The sequence below is a fragment of the Rutidosis leptorrhynchoides genome, chromosome 7, assembly GCF_046630445.1.
Source record: "Rutidosis leptorrhynchoides isolate AG116_Rl617_1_P2 chromosome 7, CSIRO_AGI_Rlap_v1, whole genome shotgun sequence".
In the NCBI taxonomy this organism is placed as follows: Eukaryota; Viridiplantae; Streptophyta; class Magnoliopsida; order Asterales; family Asteraceae; genus Rutidosis; species Rutidosis leptorrhynchoides.
Window position 1 is genome coordinate 43,492,384 of NC_092339.1, and position 22,636 is coordinate 43,515,019.

Consider the following 22,636-nt stretch of genomic DNA (forward strand, 5'->3'; position numbering starts at 1 on the left):
ATCTCTTTTGATATTATAAACATTGGGTTAACAACATTTAACAAGATCGTTAACCTAAAGGTTTCAAAACAACACTTACATGTAACGACTAACGATGACTTAACGACTCAGTTAAAATGTATATACATGTAGTGTTTTAATATGTATTTATACACTTTTGAAAGACTTCAATACACTTATCAAAATACTTCTACTTAACAAAAATGCTTACAATTACATTCTCGTTCAGTTTCATCAACAATTCTACTCGTATGCACCCGTATTCGTACTCGTACAATACACAGCTTTTAGATGTATGTACTATTGGTATATACACTCCAATGATCAGCTCTTAGCAGCCCATGTGAGTCACCTAACACATGTGGGAACCATCATTTGGCAACTAGCATGAAATATCTCATAAGATTACAAAAATATGAGTAATCATTCATGACTTATTTACATGAAAACAAAATTACATATCCTTTATATCTAATCCATACACCAACGACCAAAAACACCTACAAACACTTTCATTCTTCAATTTTCTTCATCTAATTGAACTCTCTCAAGTTCTATCTTCAAGTTCTAAGTGTTCTTCATAAATTCCAAAAGTTCTAGTTTCATAAAATCAAGAATACTTTCAAGTTTGCTAGCTCACTTCCAATCTTGTAAGGTGATCATCCAACCTCAAGAAATCTTTGTTTCTTACAGTAGGTTATCATTCTAATACAAGGTAATAATCATATTCAAACTTTGGTTCAATTTCTATAACTATAACAATCTTATTTCAAGTGATGATCTTACTTGAACTTGTTTTCGTGTCATGATTTTGCTTCAAGAACTTTGAGCCATCCAAGGATCCATTGAAGCTAGATCCATTTTTCTCTATTCCAGTAGGTTCATCCAAGGAACTTAAGGTAGTAATGATGTTCATAACATCATTCGATTCATACATATAAAGCTATCTTATTCGAAGGTTTAAACTTGTAATCACTAGAACATAGTTTAGTTAATTCTAAACTTGTTCGCAAACAAAAGTTAATCCTTCTAACTTGACTTTTAAAATCAACTAAACACATGTTCTATATCTATATGATATGCTAACTTAATGATTTAAAACCTGGAAACACGAAAAACACCGTAAAACCGGATTTACGCCGTCGTAGTAACACCACGGGCTGTTTTGGGTTAGTTAATTAAAAACTATGATAAACTTTGATTTAAAAGTTGTTATTCTGAGAAAATGATTTTTATTATGAACATGAAACTATATCCAAAAATTATGGTTAAACTCAAAGTGGAAGTATGTTTTCTAAAATGGTCATCTAGACGTCGTTCTTTCGACTGAAATGACTACCTTTACAAAAACGACTTGTAACTTATTTTTCCGACTAGAAACCTATACTTTTTTTGTTTAGATTCATAAAATAGAGTTCAATATGAAACCATAGCAATTTGATTCACTCAAAACGGATTTAAAATGAAGAAGTTATGGGTAAAACAAGATTGGATAATTTTTCTCATTTTAGCTACGTGAAAATTGGTAACAAATCTATTCCAACCATAACTTAATCAACTTGTATTATATATTATGTAATCTTGAGATACCATAGACACGTATACAATGTTTCGACCTATCATGTCGACACATCTATATATATTTCGGAACAACCATAGACACTCTATATGTGAATGTTGGAGTTAGCTATACAGGGTTGAGGTTGATTCCAAAATATATATAGTTTGAGTTGTGATCAATACTGAGATACGTATACACTGGGTCGTGGATTGATTCAAGATAATATTTATCGATTTATTTCTGTACATCTAACTGTGGACAACTAGTTGTAGGTTACTAACGAGGACAGCTGACTTAATAAACTTAAAACATCAAAATATATTAAAAGTGTTGTAAATATATTTTGAACATACTTTGATATATATGTATATATTGTTATAGGTTCGTGAATCAACCAGTGGCCAAGTCTTACTTCCCGACGAAGTAAAAATCTGTGAAAGTGAGTTATAGTCCCACTTTTAAAATCTAATATTTTTGGGATGAGAATACATGCAGGTTTTATAAATGATTTACAAAATAGACACAAGTACGTGAAACTACATTCTATGGTTGAATTATCGAAATCGAATATGCCCCTTTTTATTAAGTCTGGTAATCTAAGAATTAGGGAACAGACACCCTAATTGACGCGAATCCTAAAGATAGATCTATTGGGCCTAACAAACCCCATCCAAAGTACCGGATGCTTTAGTACTTCGAAATTTATATCATATCCGAAGGGTGTCCCGGAATGATGGGGATATTCTTATATATGCATCTTGTTATTGTCGGTTACCAGGTGTTCACCATATGAATGATTTTTATCTCTATGTATGGGATGTGTATTGAAATATGAAATCTTGTGGTCTATTGTTACGATTTGATATATATAGGTTAAACCTATAACTCACCAGCATTTTTGTTGACGTTTTAAGCATGTTTATTCTCAGGTGATTATTAAGAGCTTCCGCTGTCGCATACTTAAATAAGGACAAGATTTGGAGTCCATGCTTGTATGATATTGTGTAAAAACTGCATTCAAGAAACTTATTTTGTTGTAACATATTTGTATTGTAAACCATTATGTAATGGTCGTGTGTAAACAGGATATTTTAGATTATCATTATTTGATAATCTACGTAAAGCTTTTTAAACCTTTATTGATGAAATAAAGGTTATGGTTTGTTTAAAAATGAATGCAGTCTTTGAAAAACGTCTCATATAGAGGTCAAAACCTCGCAACGAAATCAATTAATATGGAACGTTTTTAATCAATAAGAACGGGACATAGGTTTTGACCTCTATATGAGACGTTTTTCAAAGACTGCATTCATTTTTAAACAAACCATAACCTTTATTTCATCAATAAAGGTTTAAAAAGCTTTACGTAGATTATCAAATAATGATAATCTAAAATATCCTGTTTACACACGACCATTACATAATGGTTTACAATACAAATATGTTACAACAAAATAAGTTTCTTGAATGCAGTTTTTACACAATATCATACAAGCATGGACTCCAAATCTCGTCCTTATTTAAGTATGCGACAGCGGAAGCTCTTAATAATCACCTGAGAATAAACATGCTTAAAACGTCAACAAAAATGTTGGTGAGTTATAGGTTTAACCTATATATATCAAATCATAATAATAGACCACAAGATTTCATATTTCAATACACATCCCATACATAGAGATAAAAATCATTCATATGGTGAACACCTGGTAACCGACAATAACAAGATGCATATATAAGAATATCCCCATCATTCCGGGACACCCTTCGGATATGATATAAATTTCGAAGTACTAAAGCATCCGGTACTTTGGATGGGGTTTGTTAGGCCCAATAGATCTATCTTTAGGATTCGCGTCAATTAGGGTGTCTGTTCCCTAATTCTTAGATTACCAGACTTAATAAAAAGGGGCATATTCGATTTCGATAATTCAACCATAGAATGTAGTTTCACGTACTTGTGTCTATTTTGTAAATCATTTATAAAACCTGCATGTATTCTCATCCCAAAAATATTAGATTTTAAAAGTGGGACTATAACTCACTTTCACAGATTTTTACTTCGTCGGGAAGTAAGACTTGGCCACTGGTTGATTCACGAACCTATAACAATATATACATATATATCAAAGTATGTTCAAAATATATTTATAACACTTTTAATATATTTTGATGTTTTAAGTTTATTAAGTCAGCTGTCCTCGTTAGTAACCTACAACTAGTTGTCCACAGTTAGATGTACAGAAATAAATCGATAAATATTATCTTGAATCAATCCACGACCCAGTGTATACGTATCTCAGTATTGATCACAACTCAAACTATATATATTTTGGAATCAACCTCAACCCTGTATAGCTAACTCCAACATTCACATATAGAGTGTCTATGGTTGTTCCGAAATATATATAGATGTGTCGACATGATAGGTCGAAACATTGTATACATGTCTATGGTATCTCAAGATTACATAATATACAATACAAGTTGATTAAGTTTTGGTTGGAATAGATTTGTTACCAATTTTCACGTAGCTAAAATGAGAAAAATTATCCAATCTTGTTTTACCCATAACTTCTTCATTTTAAATCCGTTTTGAGTGAATCAAATTGCTATGGTTTCATATTGAACTCTATTTTATGAATCTAAATAGAAAAATTATAGGTTTATAGTCGGAAAAATAAGTTACAAGTCGTTTTTGTAAAGGTAGTCATTTCAGTCGAAAGAACGACGTCTAGATGACCATTTTAGAAAACATACTTCCACTTTGAGTTTAACCATAATTTTTGGATATAGTTTCATGTTCATAATAAAAATCATTTTCTCAGAATAACAACTTTTAAATCAAAGTTTATCATAGTTTTTAATTAACTAACCCAAAACAGCCCGCGGTGTTACTACGACGGCGTAAATCCAGTTTTACGGTGTTTTTCGTGTTTCCAGGTTTTAAATCATTAAGTTAGCATATCATATAGATATAGAACATGTGTTTAGTTGATTTTAAAAGTCTAGTTAGAAGGATTAACTTTTGTTTGCGAACAAGTTTAGAATTAACTAAACTATGTTCTAGTGATTACAAGTTTAAACCTTCGAATAAGATAGCTTTATATGTATGAATCGAATGATGTTATGAACATCATTACTACCTTAAGTTCCTTGGATAAACCTACTGGAAAAGAGAAAAATGGATCTAGCTTCAACGGATCCTTGGATGGCTCGAAGTTCTTGAAGCAGAATCATGACACGAAAACAAGTTCAAGTAAGATCATCACTTGAAATAAGATTGTTATAGTTATAGAAATTGAACCAAAGTTTGAATATGATTATTACTTTGTATTAGAATGATAACCTACTGTAAGAAACAAAGATTTCTTGAGGTTGGATGATCACCTTACAAGATTGGAAGTGAGCTAGCAAACTTGAAAGTATTCTTGATTTTATGAAACTAGAACTTTTGAAATTTATGAAGAACACTTAGAACTTGAAGATAGAACTTGAGAGAGATCAATTAGATGAAGAAAATTGAAGAATGAAAGTGTTTGTAGGTGTTTTTGGTCGTTGGTGTATGGATTAGATATAAAGGATATGTAATTTTGTTTTCATGTCAATAAGTCATGAATGATTACTCATATTTTTGTAATTTTATGAGATATTTCATGCTAGTTGCCAAATGATGGTTCCCACATGTGTTAGGTGACTCACATGGGCTGCTAAGAGCTGATCATTGGAGTGTATATACCAATAGTACATACATCTAAAAGCTGTGTATTGTACGAGTACGAATACGGGTGCATACGAGTAGAATTGTTGATGAAACTGAACGAGGATGTAATTGTAAGCATTTTTGTTAAGTAGAAGTATTTTGATAAGTATCTTGAAGTCTTTCAAAAGTGTATGAATACATATTAAAACACTACATGTATATACATTTTAACTGAGTCGTTAAGTCATCGTTAGTCGTTACATGTAAATGTTGTTTTGAAACCTTTAGGTTAACGATCTTGTTGAATGTTGTTAACCCATTGTTTATTATAACAAATGAGATGTTAAATTATTATATTATCATGATATTATGATATATAATATATCTTAGTATGATGTATATACAGTTAAATGTCGTTACAACGATAATCGTTACATATATGTCTCGTTTCGAAATCATTAAGTTAGTAGCCTTATTTGTACATATGTATTTCATTGTTAATACACTTAATAATATATTTACTTATCATTTAACATAATTAACCAAGTGTATCAATATCTTAATATGATTCATATGTACCTAGTAAGACGTTGTTGTAACGATAATCGTTATATATATCGTTTTCGAGTTTCTTAAATTAATAGTCTCATTTTTATGTATATAACTCATTGTTAAAATACCTAATGAGATACATACTTATAATAAAAACATGTTAACTATATATATAACCATATATATGTCATCGTATAGTTTTTATAAGTTTTAACGTTCGTGAATCACCGGTCAACTTGGGTGGTCAATTGTCTATATGAAACATATTTCAATTAATCAAGTCTTAAAAAGTTTGATTGCTTAACATGTTGGAAACATTTAATCATGTAAATATCAATCTTAATTAATTTATATAAACATGGAAAAGTTCGGGTCACTACAGTACCTACCCGTTAAATAAATTTCGTCCCGAAATTTTATGCTGTTGAAGGTGTTGACGAATCTTCTGGAAATAGATGCGGGTATTTCTTCTTCATCTGATCTTCACGCTCCCAGGTGAACTTGGGTCCTCTACGAGCATTCCATCGAACCTTAACAATTGGTATCTTGTTTTGCTTAAGTCTTTTAACCTCACGATCCATTATTTCGACGGGTTCTTCGATGAATTGAAGTTTTTCGTTGATTTGGATTTCATCTAACGGAATAGTGAGATCTTCTTTAGCAAAACATTTCTTCAAATTCGAGACGTGGAAAGTGTTATGTACAGCCGCGAGTTGTTGAGGTAACTCAAGTCGGTAAGCTACTGGTCCGACACGATCAATAATCTTGAATGGTCCAATATACCTTGGATTTAATTTCCCTCGTTTACCAAATCGAACAACGCCTTTCCAAGGTGCAACTTTAAGCATGACCATCTCTCCAATTTCAAATTTTATATCTTTTCTTTTATTGTCAGCGTAGCTCTTTTGTCGACTTTGGGCGGTTTTCAACCGTTGTTGAATTTGGATGATCTTCTCGGTAGTTTCTTGTATAATCTCCGGACCCGTAATCTGTCTATCCCCCACTTCACTCCAACAAATCGGAGACCTGCACTTTCTACCATAAAGTGCTTCAAACGGCGCCATCTCAATGCTTGAATGGTAGCTGTTGTTGTAGGAAAATTCTGCTAACGATAGATGTCGATCCCAACTGTTTCCGAAATCAATAACACATGCTCGTAGCATGTCTTCAAGCGTTTGTATCGTCCTTTCACTCTGCCCATCAGTTTGTGGATGATAGGCAGTACTCATGTCTAGACGAGTTCCTAATGCTTGCTGTAATGTCTGCCAGAATCTTGAAATAAATCTGCCATCCCTATCAGAGATAATAGAGATTGGTATTCCATGTCTGGAGATGACTTCCTTCAAATACAGTCGTGCTAACTTCTCCATCTTGTCATCTTCTCTTATTGGTAGGAAGTGTGCGGATTTGGTGAGACGATCAACTATTACCCAAATAGTATCAAAACCACTTGCAGTCCTTGGCAATTTAGTGATGAAATCCATGGTAATGTTTTCCCATTTCCATTCCGGGATTTCGGGTTGTTGAAGTAGACCTGATGGTTTCTGATGCTCAGCTTTGACCTTAGAACACGTCAAACATTCTCCTACGTATTTAGCAACATCGGCTTTCATACCCGGCCACCAAAAATGTTTCTTGAGATCCTTGTACATCTTCCCCGTTCCAGGATGTATTGAGTATCTGGTTTTATGAGCTTCTCTAAGTACCATTTCTCTCATATCTCCAAATTTTGGTACCCAAATCCTTTCAGCCCTATATCGGGTTCCGTCTTCCCGAATATTAAGATGCTTCTCCGAGCCTTTGGGTATTTCATCCTTTAAATTTCCCACTTTTAAAACTCCTTGTTGCGCCTCCTTTATTTGAGTAGTAAGGTTATTATGAATCATTATATTCATAGATTTTACTCGAATGGGTTCTCTGTCCTTCCTGCTCAAGGCATCGGCTACCACATTTGCCTTTCCCGGTATTATATATTATATTTATGAAAGAATTACCCCGAATGGATATATTAAATATTATCATATTGTTTTGCTTATTAATATATTGAAAGTATTATTAGACATATTGTATATTTGTAATTAGAATGATTGTTGGTGATTAATATATGCAAAACATTTTATTAGACATCTATGGTATCCGAGCGTAGGTCTTAGAGAACCAGAAAATTTGCATTAGTGTGTCTTATCGAGTTTGTTAGGATGCATTAGTAAGTCTGGACTTCGACCGTGTTTTCTTTAAAAATGATTGCTTAACATTTTTGTTGGAAACTATATATTTTTAACATATGAATATTATGTGATATATTAATCTCTTAACGTGTTTGATATTATGTGATAGATGTCTACCTCTAGAACAAGTCCCATTGACTCACCTAATAATAATGAAGAGTCAAATGTAAATTGGAATGATTTGTGGACTGATTCACAAGTTCCCGAAGAGGAACCGGAAGAAGAGTCGGAACCGGAAGAAGAATCGGAACCGGAAGAAGAATCGGAACCGGATGAAGAAATAGAACCAGTGGGGGAAATAATAAAACGGTTAAGTAAAAGAAAATCCTCAACCAACCGACCAAAGTTAATTATGGTCAATGGTGTTTCCGCCAAGGAAGCAAAATATTGGGAGGATTACCAATTCTCCGATGAATCGGATTCCGACGAGAATTCCGATGATGTTATAGAAATTACCCCAACTGAATTTAAAAAGGCAAAAGAAAATAATAAGGGAAAGGGCATAAAAATAGAGAAATCTAATTCCAACCCCGATGAACTTTATATGTATCGTCAACCCCCGAAGTCCTTAAGTTGTAACAATGACCCGGGAACCTCTAAACCACCAGGTTTTTCTAAACCAATGTGGACAACGACGGCTCGTATTAGGGGAACATCATATATCCCTAGAAACTTGGCAAAACGAACCAAAACCAAAGAAGAAGAAACGAGCGAGTCGGAATAAGATAGTTGTATTCGTGTGGTGTAATATATGTAATATAGTGTTCTTATGCTTTATGATATATGTAAAAATTGCTTGTATTAATAAGTATTTTTTTATGAATCTAACTCTTGTCTATTTTACAGTTTAAAAACACAAAATGGATAGACAACCCAATATTTTAAGAGACCTACCCGGAGACATGATTGATGAAATCTTGTCTAGAGTCGGCCAGAATTCTTCGGCACAACTATTTAAGGCGAGATCAGTTTGTAAGACATTCGAAGAACGTTCCAAGAATGTCTTGGTTTATAAGAGACTTTCGTTTGAAAGATGGGGGATATCACATTGGGAAACCCATAAGTTACGATGTGTTTACTTTGACGCATATATTGCGGGGAACCCAAATGCTATTTTACGCAACGGGTTAAGAAATTATTTTGACTCAATATATCCGAATATTGGACTTCGTGATTTAGAAAAAGCGGCTAACATGCAACATAAAGAAGCATGTTATGCTTACGGATTAGTAATGTTCGCTTCTCACCAAAGTGAGAACAAGAACATCGGGCTACAACTATTAAACAAAACGTTTCCACAAGTGACGGAGTCGGTAATTGGGGTAAGAAATGAGGTTTTTAGATTGTTACGGGACTGTTGGACATTACGTAACCCTCGTCCCTTTGATGACGCTACAACACGCTGTCTTATCAACGGCCATAACGGTTATGTTGCACAAGACCAAGGATGGGAAGTAGTCCTAGTAAAACCAGAATGCATGACTTGTTTCTGGACGTATGAATTACGTGTCTTTATTGCCTTTGCTGAACGACTTGTGTACTAGCTAGAATTTTCTTCACAACTATCTTGTATCAAAGTTATTGTGTGCTATATTTCATGCTTTATGTATAATAAGCGGTATTGTAAGTTTGTAAAATATTGTATAAAAGTTTGCACGCGAAATATTATTATAATCAGTTTTTCATATAGAATTGTAGTAGTTGAATTGTATATTAGCTACTAAGTATGAACTTAACGGGTAGGTACTACCCGAATTTAAACTTATAAAACGCTAATATGAAGAAAAAGCTTTTATAAATGAGTTCATATTATGCTACGAAATACTATTAACTACTCTTAATATTCTGTATGATTAACTTGTTCCATTTAACTATTTTGAAGGAAATGGCACCGACTACTCGACACACCGTGAATATGAATGAAGAGGAATTCCGTACTTTTCTAGCTTCAAACATAGCCGCAGTACAGGCTGCGCTACATACCAACAATAACCTTGGATCTAGCAGTACAGGAAATCGTGTAGGATGCACCTACAAAGAATTCACTGCCTGCAAACCTTTGGAATTTGATGGAACCGAAGGACCGATCGGATTGAAACGGTGGACCGAGAAGGTTGAATCGGTGTTTGCCATAAGTAAGTGTACTGAAGAGGACAAAGTGAAGTACGCTACGCATACCTTCACAGGTTCTGCGTTAACATGGTGGAATACCTATCTAGAGCAAGTGGGACAAGATGATGCGTACGCACTACCGTGGTCAGCATTCAAGCACTTGATGAACGAGAAGTACCGTCCCAGAACCGAGGTCAATAAGCTCAAGACAGAACTTAGAGGGTTACGAACCCAAGGATTTGATATTACCACGTACGAAAGACGATTCACAGAATTGTGCCTATTGTGTCCGGGAGCATTCGAGGATGAGGAAGAGAAGATCGACGCGTTTGTGAAAGGATTACCGGAAAGAATCCAAGAAGATATAAGTTCACACGAGCCCGCCTCCATACAACAGGCATGTAGAATGGCTCACAAACTAGTGAACCAGATTGAAGAAAGAATTAAAGAACAGACTGCTGAAGAGGCCAATGTGAAGCAAGTCAAAAGAAAGTGGGAGGAAAACGGTGATAAGAATCACCAATACAACAACAACAGCAATTACAACAATAATCGCAACAATTATCCCAACAATCGCAACATCAATCGCAACTACAACAAACGGCCCAACAACAACAACAACAACAACAGCAACTACAACAATCATCCCAACAACAATAATAACCGCAACAACAACAACAATCAGAAGCAACTATGCCAAAGGTGTGAAAAGAATCACTCGGGGTTCTGCACCAAATTTTGCAACAAATGTAAAAGAAATGGTCATAGCGCGGCGAAGTGTGAGATCTACGGACCAGGGGTTAATAGAACGAAAGGAACAAATGGTGTCGGAACGAGTAATGGCGGAGCAAGTAGTGTCGGAGCAAGTTATGCCAATGTAGTTTGTTATAAATGTGGAAAACCAGGCCACATTATTAGAAATTGCCCGAACCAGGAGAACACGAATGGACAAGGCCGTGGAAGAGTTTTCAATATTAATGCGGTAGAGGCACAGGAAGACCCGGAGCTTGTTACGGGTACGTTTCTTATTGACAATAAATCTGCTTACGTTTTATTTGATTCGGGTGCGGATAGAAGCTATATGAGTAGAGATTTTTGTGCTAAATTAAGTTGTCCATTGACGCCTTTGGATAGTAAATTTTTACTCGAATTAGCAAATGGTAAATTAATTTCAGCAGATAATATATGTCGGAATCGAGAAATTAAACTGGTTAGCGAAACATTTAAGATTGATTTGATACCAGTAGAGTTAGGGAGTTTTGATGTGATAATCGGTATGGACTGGTTGAAAGAAGTGAAAGCGGAGATCGTTTGTTACAAAAATGCAATTCGCATTATACGAGAAAAAGGAAAACCCTTAATGGTGTACGGAGAAAAGGGCAACACGAAGCTACATCTTATTAGTAATTTGAAGGCACAAAAACTAATAAGAAAAGGTTGCTATGCTGTTCTAGCACACGTCGAGAAAGTACAAACTGAAGAAAAGAGCATCAAGGATGTTCCCATTGCAAAAGAATTTCCCGATGTATTTCCGAAAGAATTACCGGGATTACCCCCACATCGATCCGTTGAATTTCAAATAGATCTTGTACCAGGAGCTGCACCAATAGCTCGTGCTCCTTACAGACTCGCACCCAGCGAGATGAAAGAACTGCAAAGCCAATTACAAGAACTTTTAGAGCGTGGTTTCATTCGACCAAGCACATCACCGTGGGGAGCTCCTGTTTTGTTTGTCAAGAAGAAAGATGGTACATTCAGGTTGTGTATCGACTACCGAGAGTTGAACAAACTTACCATCAAGAACCGCTACCCACTACCGAGAATCGACGACTTATTTGATCAACTACAAGGCTCGTCTGTTTATTCAAAGATTGACTTACGTTCCGGGTATCATCAAATGCGGGTGAAAGAAGATGATATTCCAAAGACTGCTTTCAGAACACGTTACGGTCATTACGAGTTTATGGTCATGCCGTTTGGTTTAACTAATGCACCAGCTGTGTTCATGGACCTTATGAACCGAGTGTGTGGACCATACCTTGACAAGTTTGTCATTGTTTTCATTGATGACATACTTATTTACTCAAAGAATGACCAAGAACTCGGTGAACATTTGAGAAAGGTGTTAGAAGTATTGAGGAAGGAAGAATTGTACGCTAAGTTTTCAAAGTGTGCATTTTGGTTGGAAGAAGTTCAATTCCTCGGTCACATAGTGAACAAAGAAGGTATTAAGGTGGATCCGGCAAAGATAGAAACTGTTGAAAAGTGGGAAACCCCGAAAACTCCGAAACACATACGCCAGTTTTTAGGACTAGCTGGTTACTACAGAAGGTTCATCCAAGACTTTTCCAGAATAGCAAAACCCTTGACTGCATTAACGCATAAAGGGAAGAAATTTGAATGGAATGATGAACAAGACAAAGCGTTTCAGTTATTGAAGAAAAAGCTAACTACGGCACCTATATTGTCATTGCCTGAAGGGAATGATGATTTTGTGATTTATTGTGACGCATCAAAGCAAGGTCTCGGTTGTGTATTAATGCAACGAACGAAGGTGATTGCTTATGCGTCTAGACAATTGAAGATTCACGAACAAAATTATACGACGCATGATTTGGAATTAGGCGCGGTTGTTTTTGCATTAAAGACTTGGAGGCACTACTTATATGGGGTCAAAAGTATTATATATACCGACCACAAAAGTCTTCAACACATATTTAATCAGAAACAACTGAATATGAGGCAGCGTAGGTGGATTGAATTATTGAATGATTACGACTTTGAGATTCGTTACCACCCGGGAAAGGCAAATGTGGTAGCCGATGCCTTGAGCAGGAAGGACAGAGAACCCATTCGAGTAAAATCTATGAATATAATGATTCATAATAACCTTACTACTCAAATAAAGGAGGCGCAACAAGGAGTTTTAAAAGTGGGAAATTTAAAGGATGAAATACCCAAAGGCTCGGAGAAGCATCTTAATATTCGGGAAGACGGAACCCGATATAGGGCTGAAAGGATTTGGGTACCAAAATTTGGAGATATGAGAGAAATGGTACTTAGAGAAGCTCATAAAACCAGATACTCAATACATCCTGGAACGGGGAAGATGTACAAGGATCTCAAGAAACATTTTTGGTGGCCGGGTATGAAAGCCGATGTTGCTAAATACGTAGGAGAATGTTTGACGTGTTCTAAGGTCAAAGCTGAGCATCAGAAACCATCAGGTCTACTTCAACAACCCGAAATCCCGGAATGGAAATGGGAAAACATTACCATGGATTTCATCACTAAATTGCCAAGGACTGCAAGTGGTTTTGATACTATTTGGGTAATAGTTGATCGTCTCACCAAATCCGCACACTTCCTACCAATAAGAGAAGATGACAAGATGGAGAAGTTAGCACGACTGTATTTGAAGGAAGTCATCTCCAGACATGGAATACCAATCTCTATTATCTCTGATAGGGATGGCAGATTTATTTCAAGATTCTGGCAGACATTACAGCAAGCATTAGGAACTCGTCTAGACATGAGTACTGCCTATCATCCACAAACTGATGGGCAGAGTGAAAGGACGATACAAACGCTTGAAGACATGCTACGAGCATGTGTTATTGATTTCGGAAACAGTTGGGATCGACATCTACCGTTAGCAGAATTTTCCTACAACAACAGCTACCATTCAAGCATTGAGATGGCGCCGTTTGAAGCACTTTATGGTAGAAAGTGCAGGTCTCCGATTTGTTGGAGTGAAGTGGGGGATAGACAGATTACGGGTCCGGAGATTATACAAGAAACTACCGAGAAGATCATCCAAATTCAACAACGGTTGAAAACCGCCCAAAGTCGACAAAAGAGCTACGCTGACAATAAAAGAAAAGATATAAAATTTGAAATTGGAGAGATGGTCATGCTTAAAGTTGCACCTTGGAAAGGCGTTGTTCGATTTGGTAAACGAGGGAAATTAAATCCAAGGTATATTGGACCATTCAAGATTATTGATCGTGTCGGACCAGTAGCTTACCGACTTGAGTTACCTCAACAACTCGCGGCTGTACATAACACTTTCCACGTCTCGAATTTGAAGAAATGTTTTGCTAAAGAAGATCTCACTATTCCGTTAGATGAAATCCAAATCAACGAAAAACTTCAATTCATCGAAGAACCCGTCGAAATAATGGATCGTGAGGTTAAAAGACTTAAGCAAAACAAGATACCAATTGTTAAGGTTCGATGGAATGCTCGTAGAGGACCCGAGTTCACCTGGGAGCGTGAAGATCAGATGAAGAAGAAATACCCGCATCTATTTCCAGAAGATTCGTCAACACCTTCAACAGCTTAAAATTTCGGGACGAAATTTATTTAACGGGTAGGTACTGTAGTGACCCGAACTTTTCCATGTTTATATATATTAATTGAGATTGATATTTACATGATTAAATGTTTCCAACATGTTAAGCAATCAAACTTGTTAAGACTTGATTAATTGAAATATGTTTCATATAGACAATTGACCACCCAAGTTGATCGGTGATTCACGAACGTTAAAACTTGTAAAAACTATATGATGACATATATATGGATATATATATATAGTTAACATGATACTATGATAAGAAAACATATCATAAAGTATATTAACAATGAACTACATATGTAAAAACAAGACTACTAACTTAATGATTTTTAAACGAGACATATATGTAACGATTATCGTTGTAAAGACATTTAATGTATATATATCATATTAAGAGATATTCATACATGATAATATCATGATAATATAATAATTTAAAATCTCATTTGATATTATAAACATTGGGTTAACAACATTTAAAAAGATCGTTAACCTAAAGGTTTCAAAACAACACTTACATGTAACGACTAACGATGACTTAACGACTCAGTTAAAATGTATATACAGGTAGTGTTTTAATATGTATTTATACACTTTTGAAAGACTTCAATACACTTATCAAAATACTTCTACTTAACAAAAATGCTTACAATTACATCCTCGTTCAGTTTCATCAACAATTCTACTCGTATGCACCCGTATTCGTACTTGTACAATACACAGCTTTTAGATGTATGTACTATTGGTATATACACTCCAATTATCAGCTCTTAGCAGCCCATGTGAGTCACCTAACACATGTGGGAACCATCATTTGGCAACTAGCATGAAATATCTCATAAAATTACAAAAATATGAGTAATCATTCATGACTTATTTACATGAAAACAAAATTACATATCCTTTATATCTAATCCATACACCAACGACCAAAAACACCTACAAACACTTTCATTCTTCAATTTTCTTCATCTAATTGATCTCTCTCAAGTTCTATCTTCAAGTTCTAAGTGTTCTTCATAAATTCCAAAAGTTCTAGTTTCATAAAATCAAGAATACTTTCAAGTTTGCTAGCTCACTTCCAATCTTGTAAGGTGATCATCCAACCTCAAGAAATCTTTGTTTCTTACAGTAGGTTATCATTCTAATACAAGGTAATAATCATATTCAAACTTTGGTTCAATTTCTATAACTATAACAATCTTATTTCAAGTGATGATCTTACTTGAACTTGTTTTCGTGTCATGATTCTGCTTCAAGAACTTCGAGCCATCCAAGGATCCATTGAAGCTAGATCCATTTTTCTCTTTTCCAGTAGGTTTATCCAAGGAACTTAAGGTAGTAATGATGTTCATAACATCATTCGATTCATACATATAAAGCTATCTTATTCGAAGGTTTAAACTTGTAATCACTAGAACATAGTTTAGTTAATTCTAAACTTGTTCGCAAATAAAAGTTAATCCTTCTAACTTGACTTTTAAAATCAACTAAACACATGTTCTATATCTATATGATATGCTAACTTAATGATTTAAAACCTGGAAACACGAAAAACACCGTAAAACCGGATTTACGCCGTCGTAGTAACACCGCGGGCTGTTTTGGGTTAGTTAATTAAAAACTATGATAAACTTTGATTTAAAAGTTGTTATTCTGAGAAAATGAATTTTATTATGAACATGAAACTATATCCAAAAATTATGGTTAAACTCAAAGTGGAAGTATGTTTTCTAAAATGGTCATCTAGACGTCGTTCTTTCGACTGAAATGACTACCTTTACAAAAACGACTTGTAACTTATTTTTCCGACTATAAACCTATACTTTTTCTGTTTAGATTCATAAAATAGAGTTCAATATGAAACCATAGCAATTTGATTCACTCAAAACGGATTTAAAATGAAGAAGTTATGGGTAAAACAAGATTGGATAATTTTTCTCATTTTAGCTACGTGAAAATTGGTAACAAATCTATTCCAACTATAACTTAATCAACTTGTATTGTATATTATGTAATCTTGAGATACCATAGACACGTATACAATGTTTCGACCTATCATGTCGACACATCTATATATATTTCGGAACAACCATAGACACTCTATATGTGAATGTTGGAGTTAGCTATACAGGGTTGAGGTTGATTCCAAAATATATATAGTTTGAGTTGTGATCAATACTGAGATACGTATACACTGGGTCGTGGATTGATTCAAGATAATATTTATCGATTTATTTCTGTACATCTAACTATGGACAACTAGTTGTAGGTTACTAACGAGGACAGCTGACTTAATAAACTTAAAACATCAAAATATATTAAAAATGTTGTAAATATATTTTGAACATACTTTGATATATATGTATATATTGTTATAGGTTCGTGAATCAACCAGTGGCCAAGTCTTACTTCCCGACGAAGTAAAAATCTGTGAAAGTGAGTTATAGTCCCACTTTTAAAATCTAATATTTTTGGGATGAGAATACATGCAGGTTTTATAAATGATTTACAAAATAGACACAAGTACGTGAAACTACATTCTATGGTTGAATTATCGAAATCGAATATGCCCCTTTTTATTAAGTCTGGTAATCTAAGAATTAGGGAACAGACACCCTAATTGACGCGAATCCTAAAGATAGATCTATTGGGCCTAACAAACCCCATCCAAAGTACCGGATGCTTTAGTACTTCGAAATTTATATCATATCCGAAGGGTGTCCCGGAATGATGGGGATATTCTTATATATGCATCTTGTTATTGTCGGTTACCAGGTGTTCACCATATGAATGATTTTTATCTCTATGTATGGGATGTGTATTGAAATATGAAATCTTGTGGTCTATTGTTACGATTTGATATATATAGGTTAAACCTATAACTCACCAACATTTTTGTTGACGTTTTAAGCATGTTTATTCTCAGGTGATTATTAAGAGCTTCCGCTGTCGCATACTTAAATAAGGACAAGATTTGGAGTCCATGCTTGTATGATATTGTGTAAAAAATGCATTCAAGAAACTTATTTTGTTGTAACATATTTTTATTGTAAACCATTATGTAATGGTCGTGTGTAAACAGGATATTTTAGATTATCATTATTTGATAATCTACGTAAAGCTTTTTAAACCTTTATTGATGAAATAAAGGTTATGGTTTGTTTAAAAATGAATGCAGTCTTTGAAAAACGTCTCATATAGAGGTCAAAACCTCGCAACGAAATCAATTAATATGGAACGTTTTTAATCAATAAGAACGGGACATTTCAGTTGGTATCAGACACCCCTATTTTATTGTTAACCAACTGAAATGTCCCGTTCTTATTGATTAAAAACGTTCCATATTAATTGATTTCGTTGCGAGGTTTTGACCCCTATATGAGACGTTTTTCAAAGACTGCATTCATTTTTTAAACAAACCATAACCTTTATTTCATCAATAAAGGTTTAAAAAGCTTTACGTAGATTATCAAATAATGATAATCTAAAATATCCTGTTTACACGACCATTACATAATGGTTTACAATACAAATATGTTACAACAAAATAAGTTTCTTGAATGCAGTTTTTACACAATATCATACAAGCATGGACTCCAAATCTTGTCCTTATTTAAGTATGCGACAGCGGAAGCTCTTAATAATCACCTGAGAATAAACATGCTTAAAACGTCAACAAAAAAGTTGGTGAGTTATAGGTTTAACCTATATATATCAAATCGTAACAATAGACCACAAGATTTCATATTTCAATACACATCCCATACATAGAGATAAAAATCATTCATATGGTGAACACCTGGTAACCGACAATAACAAGATGCATATATAAGAATATCCCCATCATTCCGGGACACCCTTCGGATATGATATAAATTTCGAAGTACTAAAGCATCCGGTACTTTGGATGGGGTTTGTTAGGCCCAATAGATCTATCTTTAGGATTCGCGTCAATTAGGGTGTCTGTTCCCTAATTCTTAGATTACCAGACTTAATAAAAAGGGGCATATTCGATTTCGATAATTCAACCATAGAATGTAGTTTCACGTACTTGTGTCTATTTTGTAAATCATTTATAAAACCTGCATGTATTCTCATCCCAAAAATATTAGATTTTAAAAGTGGGACTATAACTCACTTTCACAGATTTTTACTTCGTCGGGAAGTAAGACTTGGCCACTGGTTGATTCACGAACCTATAACAATATATACATATATATCAAAGTATGTTCAAAATATATTTACAACATTTTTAATATATTTTGATGTTTTAAGTTTATTAAGTCAGCTGTCCTCGTTAGTAACCTACAACTAGTTGTCCATAGTTAGATGTACAGAAATAAATCGATAAATATTATCTTGAATCAATCCACGACCCAGTGTATACGTATCTCAGTATTGATCACAACTCAAACTATATATATTTTGGAATCAACCTCAACCCTGTATAGCTAACTCCAACATTCACATATAGAGTGTCTATGGTTGTTCCGAAATATATATAGATGTGTCGACATGATAGGTCGAAACATTGTATACGTGTCTATGGTATCTCAAGATTACATAATATACAATACAAGTTGATTAAGTTATAGTTGGAATAGATTTGTTACCAATTTTCACGTAGCTAAAATGAGAAAAATTATCCAATCTTGTTTTACCCATAACTTCTTCATTTTAAATCCGTTTTGAGTGAATCAAATTGCTATGGTTTCATATTGAACTCTATTTTATGAATCTAAACAGAAAAAGTATAGGTTTATAGTCGGAAAAATAAGTTACAAGTCGTTTTTGTAAAGGTAGTCATTTCAGTCGAAAGAACGACGTCTAGATGACCATTTTAGAAAACATACTTCCACTTTGAGTTTAACCATAATTTTTGGATATAGTTTCATGTTCATAATAAAATTCATTTTCTCAGAATAACAACTTTTAAATCAAAGTTTATCATAGTTTTTAATTAACTAACCCAAAACAGCCCGCGGTGTTACTACGACGGCGTAAATCCGGTTTTACGGTGTTTTTCGTGTTTCCAGGTTTTAAATCATTAAGTTAGCATATCATATAGATATAGAACATGTGTTTAGTTGATTTTAAAAGTCAAGTTAGAAGGATTAACTTTTATTTGCGAACAAGTTTAGAATTAACTAAACTATGTTCTAGTGATTACAAGTTTAAACCTTCGAATAAGATAGCTTTATATGTATGAATCGAATGATGTTATGAACATCATTACTACCTTAAGTTCCTTGGATAAACCTACTGGAAAAGAGAAAAATGGATCTAGCTTCAATGGATCCTTGGATGGCTCGAAGTTCTTGAAGCAGAATCATGACACGAAAACAAGTTCAAGTAAGATCATCACTTGAAATAAGATTGTTATAGTTATAGAAATTGAACCAAAGTTTGAATATGATTATTACCTTGTATTAGAATGATAACCTACTGTAAGAAACAAAGATTTCTTGAGGTTGGATGATCACCTTACAAGATTGGAAGTGAGCTAGCAAACTTGAAAGTATTCTTGATTTTATGAAACTAGAACTTTTGGAATTTATGAAGAACACTTAGAACTTGAAGATAGAACTTGAGAGAGATCAATTAGATGAAGAAAATTGAAGAATGAAAGTGTTTGTAGGTGTTTTTGGTCGTTGGTGTATGGATTAGATATAAAGGATATGTAATTTTGTTTTCATGTAAATAAGTCATGAATGATTACTCATATTTTTGTAATTTTATGAGATATTTCATGCTAGTTGCCAAATGATGGTTCCCACATGTGTTAGGTGACTCACATGGGCTGCTAAGAGCTGATAATTGGAGTGTATATACCAATAGTACATACATCTAAAAGCTGTGTATTGTACAAGTACGAATACGGGTGCATACGAGTAGAATTGTTGATGAAACTGAACGAGGATGTAATTGTAAGCATTTTTGTTAAGTAGAAGTATTTTGATAAGTGTATTGAAGTCTTTCAAAAGTGTATAAATACATATTAAAACACTACCTGTATATACATTTTAACTGAGTCGTTAAGTCATCGTTAGTCGTTACATGTAAGTGTTGTTTTGAAACCTTTAGGTTAACGATCTTTTTAAATGTTGTTAACCCAATGTTTATAATATCAAATGAGATTTTAAATTATTATATTATCATGATATTATCATGTATGAATATCTCTTAATATGATATATATACATTAAATGTCTTTACAACGATAATCGTTACATATATGTCTCGTTTAAAAATCATTAAGTTAGTAGTCTTGTTTTTACATATGTAGTTCATTGTTAATATACTTTATGATATGTTTTCTTATCATAGTATCATGTTAACTATATATATATATCCATATATATGTCATCATATAGTTTTTACAAGTTTTAACGTTCGTGAATCACCGATCAACTTGGGTGGTCAATTGTCTATATGAAACATATTTCAATTAATCAAGTCTTAACAAGTTTGATTGCTTAACATGTTGGAAACATTTAATCATGTAAATATCAATCTCAATTAATATATATAAACATGGAAAAGTTCGGGTCACTACAGTACCTACCCGTTAAATAAATTTCGTCCCGAAATTTTAAGCTGTTGAAGGTGTTGACGAATCTTCTGGAAATAGATGCGGGTATTTCTTCTTCATCTGATCTTCACGCTCCCAGGTGAACTCGGGTCCTCTACGAGCATTCCATCGAACCTTAACAATTGGTATCTTGTTTTGCTTAAGTCTTTTAACCTCACGATCCATTATTTCGACGGGTTCTTCGATGAATTGGAGTTTTTCGTTGATTTGGATTTCATCTAACGGAATAGTGAGATCTTCTTTAGCAAAACATTTCTTCAAATTCGAGACGTGGAAAGTGTTATGTACAGCCGCGAGTTGTTGAGGTAACTCAAGTCGGTAAGCTACTGGTCCGACACGATCAATAATCTTGAATGGTCCAATATACCTTGGATTTAATTTCCCTCGTTTACCAAATCGAATAACGCCTTTCCAAGGTGAAACTTTAAGCATGACCATCTCTCCAATTTCAAATTCTATATCTTTTCTTTTATTGTCAGCGTAGCTCTTTTGTCGACTTTGGGCGGTTTTCAACCGTTGTTGAATTTGGATGATCTTCTCGGTAGTTTCTTGTATAATCTCCGGACCCGTAATCTGTCTATCCCCCACTTCACTCCAACAAATCGGAGACCTGCACTTTCTACCATAAAGTGCTTCAAACGGCGCCATCTCAATGCTTGAATGGTAGCTGTTGTTGTAGGAAAATTCTGCTAACGGTAGATGTCGATCCCAACTGTTTCCGAAATCAATAACACATGCTCGTAGCATGTCTTCAAGCGTTTGTATCGTCCTTTCACTCTGCCCATCAGTTTGTGGATGATAGGCAGTACTCATGTCTAGACGAGTTCCTAATGCTTGCTGTAATGTCTGCCAGGATCTTGAAATAAATCTGCCATCCCTATCAGAGATAATAGAGATTGGTATTCCATGTCTGGAGATGACTTCCTTCAAATACAGTCGTGCTAACTTCTCCATCTTGTCATCTTCTCTTATTGGTAGGAAGTGTGCGGATTTGGTGAGACGATCAACTATTACCCAAATAGTATCAAAACCACTTGCAGTCCTTGGCAATTTAGTGATGAAATCCATGGTAATGTTTTCCCATTTCCATTCCGGGATTTCGGGTTGTTGAAGTAGACCTGATGGTTTCTGATGCTCAGCTTTGACCTTAGAACACGTCAAACATTCTCCTACGTATTTAGCAACATCGGCTTTCATACCCGGCCACCAAAAATGTTTCTTGAGATCCTTGTACATCTTCCCCGTTCCAGGATGTATTGAGTATCTGGTTTTATGAGCTTCTCTAAGTACCATTTCTCTCATATCTCCAAATTTTGGTACCCAAATCCTTTCAGCCCTATATCGGGTTCCGTCTTCCCGAATATTAAGATGCTTCTCCGAGCCTTTGGGTATTTCATCCTTTAAATTTCCCACTTTTAAAACTCCTTGTTGCGCCTCCTTTATTTGAGTAGTAAGGTTATTATGAATCATTATATTCATAGATTTTACTCGAATGGGTTCTCTGTCCTTCCTGCTCAAGGCATCG